This window comes from Nelumbo lutea, chromosome 4, assembly GCF_056320005.1.
Source record: "Nelumbo lutea isolate HS-2025 chromosome 4, American lotus-T2T, whole genome shotgun sequence".
Taxonomy (NCBI): domain Eukaryota; kingdom Viridiplantae; phylum Streptophyta; class Magnoliopsida; order Proteales; family Nelumbonaceae; genus Nelumbo; species Nelumbo lutea.
In genome coordinates, this window is record NC_142687.1 from 57,480,346 (window position 1) to 57,489,632 (window position 9,287).

At 37.0% G+C, this 9,287-nt stretch overlaps 1 pseudogene; it reads left to right on the forward strand.

Annotated features, from left to right (window-relative positions):
* The first annotated feature begins 4,596 nt into the window (after positions 1 to 4,596).
* On the forward strand, positions 4,597 to 9,084 carry LOC148860751 (uncharacterized; annotated as a pseudogene).
* Positions 9,085 to 9,287: the final 203 nt, after the last annotated feature.

A 9,287-nucleotide genomic window follows, 5' to 3' on the forward strand; every position in this document is an offset into this window, starting at 1 on the left:
TCTGGTCAATTTCAAAGATTCAATTAATCCCACACTGTATGTGCCTAGGGTCTCATCCCGGTAGCTGAGACAAGCCACCCCAACCGACTTGGTGGCACCACAGTGTCAGCCTTGTTAGGATAGGTCTCCCCAGACCGACCCACTGGCTGTGAACATTCTAAACTAACACGAGTCTCATTAAGTGTCCAGTTTAAGGGTATTACACAGAAACATACCAAGGGAACATGAATCAAATATGCACTTTTATTCATTTACAATAAACTCATAAAGTACATCATTTTGATTGAAGCTAAGGGCATACAAAACTGTCTAACAATTTTGTTTTGCAAAGTTTATATATATGATATATATATACTTATACGGTTTCAAAATGTTTACAAATGATTTTAATTCCTGGGATCCATGTGAGCAGAGAGTGTAACACTATTCCTTGCAGCCGAGGGAGAGGTCCTCTCTTGTCGAGCAGTGTTTGATCATTATGGGCTGAGAGGTTAAGTGGAAGGCCATTTAGGGTTGCACCTGATGGGCTAATCTTGTATCTGTCCACAGTCCCTAGGTTTTTATAAGATGGCTTGGCCTAGGGACCACTTAGTCTAAGTGTTGGGCCCATAGAGTCCATGTGATGGGCTGAAGGGGTTCACTGGGCTTTCTAGTGAATTCGGTTAGGCCTTGTAACAAAGGCTAGGCTGAACCCATGTGGCCAATTACTTATTGGGCCTAAAGCCCATTTCGACTTGGGCTGATATGATCACCCACTTAAGGGGGTGCATCTGGGATTAGGGTTAGCTAAAGGATTAGGGTTCTAACCCTATCCACTCTTGGAGACCAAATTCAAATGTGATTTGAATATGGTAACCTCCTGATAAGATCAAGAGTGGGCTGACCTAATCTGTAGATAGGATTAAGATTATTCCCTATCCAAATACTGATTTGGATTGGGATAACTCCTAATAGGATTGGGAGATTTCTTAATCACTAAGAAGAGAGGAAACCCTAATCTTGAATTACAAGAATTTGACCTAGGGTTTTGCAGTAACATCTTTTGCAATATGAGATCGGATCTCTTCTTCCTAAGCTGAAATATGCTTCCACGCCTCTTTCAGCCTTAGGAACTCCTCCAGCTGCTGCCACCTTACTATTTGGTTTGAATTTGTTTGAAGGGAAGATCAAGAAACTGGTTCTTGAGATCAGTCTTTGCTGAAAGACTGATTTGGTTCGGTGCTCTAAGCCTCCAACAGATTCTTGCGAAGAGTTCGGTACGTGGGACTTACACTGTTGGTTCTGCCCCACCATCACTGTGTCGTCTTTAGTGGGAGCAGATCTTGGATCTTTCTTTGGGCATGAACACCGACATTGGGAGATTTTGATTCTCCATATCAGGTATAACCCTTCCCCTGATCTTTGGTTTAGATCTGGTCTGGTTTGGTTCGAGTAGATCCTTGAATATTTGATTCTAAAATAAGGGAATACGATTCCCAATTGATTGAAGGGAGAAAATTTTTTGAAATTCGCCCACCTATTCCACTGCTTTCTTGACGTCCTTACGATGGATTTCTCCCTCCTTTCAATAATAAGCCAACCAAAGTCACTTATTGACAATATATTTTTGACATGGATAAATTCTAGAGTTGGAACAAAACTTAATAGCATGGTAAAATAGTATCACAGTTGAGCTGGAACGTAGAAGATATGTCAATATATCACTACAGAATATAAAGTGATGTCATATGAGACCCTAAAATTTTAACCCAAATTTAATGCTTGATTTCAACCATTCTCAAATATTCCCTCTTCTCTTTCCAGTAAGGACTACAGAAAGAGATTCCTTGTGGATAATAATATTTCCTATATCTAATTACTTTAAGACTGTGTTTGGTTTGAAGGAACAAGTAGGGAAAGGAAGGGAAAGGCAAGGAAATCTATACAAGGTTTGTAAAGGTTTTCCTACATTTCCCTTCCTTTCCCTATCTTTTCCTTCAAACCAAACATAACCTAAGAGAAAAGATATTGCCAATGTATGCATAAACACTGCCCCAGAAGCTTCACAAATCCCTCATTTTAAGTAGCTCCGGTAGCATTAACACAAAATACTGACAATACAATTTATTTTTTTTACCCCTTAGAAATGCACCCCAGACCCCACATTGGTGGGGAGCCTCGTGCACTATGCAGCTCACCCCTTAGTTGTGACCAATTTTGGAAGGAAGAAAATGGTTCATAGTTTCTACAACCAATACTTGATCACTATGTTAGAAGCTAATTGAGGTCTCCAAATGAAAGATCAAAATTGTATAGATTCATGAATAAACAACCTGCTTTGCCTAGAATCAATAGGATCAAGGTTGGGTCATACCCATAGGACTCGGCACACCTATGACATGTTTTTAGATAACAGCCTAGGTGCAAGAAACCTTAATGGATCAATGATAAAAATGGAATTAGGGATCTATAAAAGAAAAGGAATGGGGATAATCATAACTAGCCAATCTCCACTGGCAAGCTACCCTCTACAACAAGACTTTTGGAGTGGAGGGAATGTTCTGCTTCAAGTAAAGTCAAGAAACCACCATTTTGACAAAAATTATAGTCAGGAGAACTAGGTATGGTATGGTTACCCCTCCCCTGCTTAGATATGCTAGTAGGTGTAGAACAAGGTATTGTCAACAATCATTGAAAAAGGGTAATAATGGAGATCGAGGTGTTGGCCAATTGGCTCAAGCTAATATTCCCAAATATTCTCAAGATCCTTTGCAAGGAATCGGTGGTCCAATGACCTGGGCAAGGACAAAGAGGATGAAAGAGGCTTTACAAGGCTTAATCATGGAAGTGCATGACAAAGAGACTGTTCTAGAAGATTCTAAGACTGTTCTAGAAATTTCCAAAGCTTCACCAAGGATAATCACCTATCTTTATGTGCAAGACGATGTGCAATGCTTAGATCTTGAAGAACAAAGCTTGGAATCCATGACATAAGACCAAGGCACATGGACACGGTAAGAAAAGGCCCAATCCGCATGCTAAGATGTATTGATGGGCTTGTTTTTGTCTTGTTTTGTTTTACTTTGACTTTTCTATGCTTAGTTGTCAATAGTTGTAATCTTTTAGAAGGATTCCGATTTCAAGGCAGATTTATTTTCCTAAATTAAAGGGGTCCTCATTAGTTAGGAATTTCCTTATAAGATAATGATGTTTACATGCCTATATAAAGGCTACAACTATGTAAAACGAGATATCATCAATAATATAGAGGTATTTTCAGCAAGCTTAGCTTTGCCTTCTTGTGTTCTTGGTAGAATACAATATCTTGATTTATCAAGGGAGTGATCAACCTCTGTGGCATCTTCAAGATTGGATTCTTTAAGGACTTAGTTTCCTTAAGGTTCTAATCTGATAAACTACAACTTGTTTTCTAGCTTCTGGGTGTGCATAACAACTTGATTCAAGAGTTCCTAGAGCAAGTCGTCTAGTGGGTTCTTATCATTTGGTATCAGAGCCTTGGCTCTAGAAATAGGTTACTTATCCTTTGCTTATCCTTGTTTTGTATTTTTCTTTGATCCTTGCACGTTTCTTGTATTGTCCTTGCATAGTTTCTTTGAATTCTTCCATTCGACTTCTTTGTGTTTTTGAATAGAGTCAATTCTGTTTTGTGTGTTTAGTTTTGGCAAAAAAAAAAAAAAAAGAAAAGAGACAGAGAAGAACATCCAATTTGAAAAAAAAGAGACAGAAAAGAACATCCAATTCGAAAAAAGAAAAGAAGAAGGAGGAGATATATTGCTGATCTGATTTTTTTAATCATTTTCCCAGTATAAACAGGATTTCTTGAATTACAAGATCATAAGTTATAACAAGATCTCCTTTTCGTTTTTGGGTTTGACTAGTTAACTAATTCAAAAGCCAGTTGTATAATCCTTTTCAAGCTGGGATTTCTTTTCCTTAAACAACTGTCTTACTTAGTACTAATCCTTATCAAATAAGGATTCTTGTGTCTACATTAATTTGATTTTGTGCTCCATATTTATTCTATTCGGGTTCAATTGTGCAAGGCTGTTTTGTGTATTCTAGTGATTTCTTTTGCATGTCTTTTGCTTCCTTTTGAAGTTTTCTTATTTTTTTGGCTCTTATAATTGATTTTTTCCTTCCTTATTTCTACCATTTGCCTCAACTAAGTTTTTAAAGTTTTGATTTTGAGATTTGCCACCATCTAACCAATTGCTCCTTGAGGTTTGTTGATCTTGATTCTGTTAAGAACATAAAGGGGGCTAGTTTGAGTGGAAAAAAAAAAGAGAAAAAAAAGTGAGAGAGTGTGTGAGGAACAAAATTTCTTTTATTTCCAACGAGTTTTTGCAGGTTATAAACATGAGTATTGAAGGAGAACCACAAGAGATTGACATGAAATTATTCATAAGGGCTATTAATGAACAATTTAGAAAGTTGAATGCGAGGCTGGATGATTTGCAATCCACATCTATTTCTAAGTCCACTAGAAGATGTGTGTTTGAGGAAGAAGAGGAAGATGATTCGGATTTGGAGGAATCAAGTTCTAAATGAGGCAAGAAGGCTATTTCCAAAAGAGATAGCAATTTGGGCAGCATAAAGATGAAGATTCTGACCTTTCAAGGAAAGAATGATCCCGAACTATACTTGGAGTTGGAAAGAAAGGTTGAGCACGTATTTGATTGCCAAGATTACTCCAAGGAGAAGAAAGTAAAACTAGCAGCCATGGAGTTCACAGATTATGCAAGCATATGGTGGGATCAATTGGTGATCAATAGGCATAGGAATGGAGAGAGGCTAATTCGGTCATGGGAAGAGATGAAATTATTAATGCACAAGAGATTTATACCTAACCATTACTATAGAGATTTGCATAGAAAGTTGCAAGGGCTAGTTCAAGGCTCAATGAGTGTAGAGGACTATTACAAAGAGATGGAGATAGCCATGATTAGAGCAAACATAGAGGAGGATCGAGAAGCAACAATAGCTAGATTTATTGGCGGCTTGAACAAGGAGATTGCTGATGTGGTTGATTTACAACACTATGTGGAGATGGAGGAGCTGTTGTACAAATCCATTAAAGTGGAGAAGCAAATAAAATCAAAAGGGTTCAGATCTAGTTGTTCATGGAAACCTAATTGGAAGGACAAGAAATCTGCCTCAAAAATAAAAGAAGAAGCAAAGCAAAAGGATTCGATTGTTGTTCATAAATATAAAACCAACACTAAAACTTCTTCTAAGTCACGTGATGTTAAGTATTTTAGGTGCCAAGGATTCGGAAATCTTGCTTGTCAATGCCCAAACAAAAGAGTTATGATTGTATTGGAGAATGAAGAAATAGAAAGTGCTAGCTCAAGTGAGGATGAGATGCCACCATTGGAGGATTGTTCTGATGTTGAAGTTGCAGAACCCGTTCATGGTGATTTGCTGGTTAAAAGGAGAGCCCTAAGTATACAGCCTAATGATGATGGTGATGAGGAGCAACGTGAGCATATTTTTCACACAAGATGCCATGTGAAGGATAAAGTATGCACTATGATTATTGATAGTGGAAGTTGTACTAATGTTGCTAGTACGTTGTTGGTAGATAAGCTGAATTTGCATACCATAAAGCATCCAAAACCGTACAAATTGTATTGACTGAATGAATGTGGAGAAGTGAGGGTAACCAAGCAAGTTCTGGTTTCTTTCCAATTGGCAAGTTTGAGGATGATGTTCTATGTGATTTGGCACCAATGCATGCTTGTCATATATTGCTTGGCCGACCATGGCAGTTTGATAAGAAGGTTACACATGATGGGTATAAAAATTGTTATTCTTTTGTAATGAATAACCGAATTATTGTACTAACCCCTCTCAAACCTTTGCAAGCTTATGAAGATCAGATTAGGATAGCAAGAGAGTGAAAAATGAGAGAAGAACAAATGTGTGAGAAAGAGGAAAAGAAAAAGAAAGAAAGTAAACAAGCAAAAGCAAAGAGAGCAAGTGAGACCGAGAGGAAAAGTGCAAGTGGAAAGAGTGAGGCTGAGAGGAAAACTGGAGAGAAAAGTGTAAAAAAAGAGAGAAAAGTAAGGGAATGAGTGTATTTCCTGAAAAAAATGAGGTTAAGAGTGTCATGATTGCAAGGCAGCAACTACTTGTACTTATGTACAAGGATGCTTACTTTTCTACTAATGACCTTAACCCCTCTTTGCCTAGTGTTTTTGTCTTTATTGTAGGAGTTTGAGGACCTATTTCCTAAGGAGATTCCCCATGGATTACCTCCCTTAAGAGGTATTGAGCATCAAATAGACTTCATACCCGGTTTCGTCATACCAAATCGACTTGCTTATAGAGCTAATCCCAAGGAAACAAAGGAGATACAAAGGCAAGTGGATGAGTTTGTGCAAAAGGGTTTTGTAAGTGAGAGTCTTAGCTCATGTTCGGTTCCTGTCATCTTAGTCCCAAAGAAAGATGGAACATGGCGTATGTGTGTGGACTGCCGAGCCATTAACAAAATAACAATTTAGACATCCTATCCCTAGATTAGATGATATGGTTGATGAATTGCATAGCTCTTCTTTGTTTTCTAAAACTGATTTAAAGAATGACTATTATCAAATTCGCATGAAAGAGGGAGACGAATGGAAGACAACATTTAAAACTAAATATGGATTGTATGAATGGTTAGTAATGCCTTTTGGTTTAACTAATGCACCTAGTACATTCATGAGGTTAATGAATCATGTCTTGCGTTCTTTCATAGGAAAATTTGTGGTAGTTTACTTTGATAATATTTTAGTTTATAGCAAAAATTGGGATGAACATGTGAAACACTTGCATGTTGTTTTTAGGGTGTTAAGAGAGCACCAATTGTATGTTAATCTTAAGAAGTGCAAGTTTTGCATGGAATCTGTTGTGTTTCTTGGATTTGTTGTTAGTTCACAAGGTATTAGTGTTGATGAAGAGAAGGTAAAGGCAATAAGGGACTGGCCTACACCTAAGAATGCGAACGAGGTAAGATGTTTTCATAGTTTAGTAAGTTTTTATTGAAGGTTTGTTAAGGATTTTAGTTCTATTGCTGCACCTTTGAATGAAATTGTTAAAAAGAATGTTGTTTTTAAGTAGGATGAAGTGCATGATCGAGCTTTCAAAACTTTGAAAGATAAGCTAACTAATGCACCTTTGTTGTGTTTTCCTAACTTTGATAAAGCTTTTGAAGTAGAATGTGATGCATATGGAATTGGAATAGGGGATGTTTTGATGCAAGATTCCAAACCAGTTGCTTATTTTAGTGAAAAGCTAAGTGGGGCAGCCTTGAACTATCCTACTTATGACAAGGAACTTTATGCATTAGTGATGACTCTTCAAACATGATAGTATTACTTGTGGCCAAGGGAATTCATCATTCATTCTAATCATGAGAGCTTAAAGTTCTTGAAATCCCAAGGTAATCTTAATAAAAGGCATGCTAAGTGGCTGGAGTTCATAGAAATATTTCCTTATGTGATTAGGTACAAACATGAAAAGGAAAATGTTGTTGCTGATGCATTATCTAGGAGGTACACATTACTTACATCTTTACAAACTAAGTTACTTAGTTTTGAATTGCTTAAGGACTTGTATGCTAATGATTCTGATTCCAACCAAGTATGGAATGCATGTTATAAGTGTGTGTTTAGTGATTACTATAGGCATGAAGGATTTCTGTTTAAGAAAGATAAATTGTGTGTGCCTATTTGTTCTATTCGTGAGTTACTTGTTAGAGAAACTCATGGAGGCGGCTTGATGGGACACTTTGGTGTACAAAAGACTTTAGAAATATTGCGTGAGCATTTTTATTGGCCTAATATGAAGCATGATGTACAATCTATTTGTGATAAGTGCATTACGTGTAGGCAAGCAAAATCTAAAGTTAAACCGCATGGCTTGTATACCCCTTTACCAGTGCCTAACCAACCCTGGATTGATGTTTCTATGGATTTTGTTTTTGGGTTAGCAAGGTCTCAAAGTGGTAAGGACAACATATTTGTTGTTGTTGATCGGTTCAGTAAAATGGCTCATTTCATTGCCTATTCTAAAACCAATGATGCAACACATATTGCTGACTTGTTCTTTAAAGAAGCTGTTCGTTTGCATGGTTTGCCTAAGACAATTGTTAGTGATAGAGATGTTAAGTTCTTAAGTCATTTTTGACGCACTTTATGGAATAAATTAAGAACTAAACTCTTGTTTTCTACTGTTGCACATCCTCAAATGGATGGTCAAACTGAAGTAGCTAATATGATACTCACCACTATGTTGCATGCTATCATTCAAAAGAACTTAAGGTAGTTGGAGAAGTGTTTGCCACATATTGAGTTTGCATATAACAGGTCTATTCATTCTACTATTTCTTTTTCACCTTTTGACGTTGTTTATGGCTTTAATCCTTTAACTCTCATGGATATTTTACCTTTGCCTATAATGAACATGCTAATCTTGATGGTAAGAAAAAGACAATTTTTGTGAAGGATTTACATGCCAAGGTTCGGGCAAACATTAAAAGAAAGAATGAGCAATATGCTAAGCAAGCTAATAAGGGGTGTTTGAAGGTTATTTTTAACCTAGAGATTGGGTTTGGGTGCATATGCATAAGGAGAGGTTTCTTACACAATGGAAATCAAAATTGTAGCCTAGAGATTGACCTTTTCAAGTCTTGGAAAGAATCAATGATAATGCCTACAAGCTAGATTTGCCAAGCAACTATGGTAATGTTAGTGCGACTTTTACTATTGCTGATTTATCTTTGTTTGATGTAGGTGATTCAAGGAAGGAGGGAATAATGGAGATCGAGGTGTTGGCCAAATGGTTTAAGCTAATATTTCCAAATATTCTCAAGATCCTTTGCAAGGAATTGATGGTCCAATGACTAGGGCAAGGATAAAGAGGATGAAAGAGGCTTTACAAGGCTTAATCATGGAAATGCATGACAAAGAGGTTGTTCTAGAAGATTCTAAGACTGTTCTAGAAATTTCCAAAGCTTCACCAAGGATAATCACCTATCTTTATGTGCAAGACGATGTGCAAGGCTTAGATCTTAAAGAACAGAGCTTAGAATCCATGACATAAGACCAAGGTGCATGGACATGATAAGAAAATGCCTAATCCGCATGCTAAGATGTAATGATGGGCTTGTTTTTGTCTTATTTTGTTTTACTTTGACTTTTCTATGCTTAGTTGTCAATAGTTGTAGTCTTTTAGAAGGATTCCTATTTCAAGGCAGATTTGTTTTCCTAAATTAAAGGGATCCTCATTAGTTAGGAGTTTCCTTA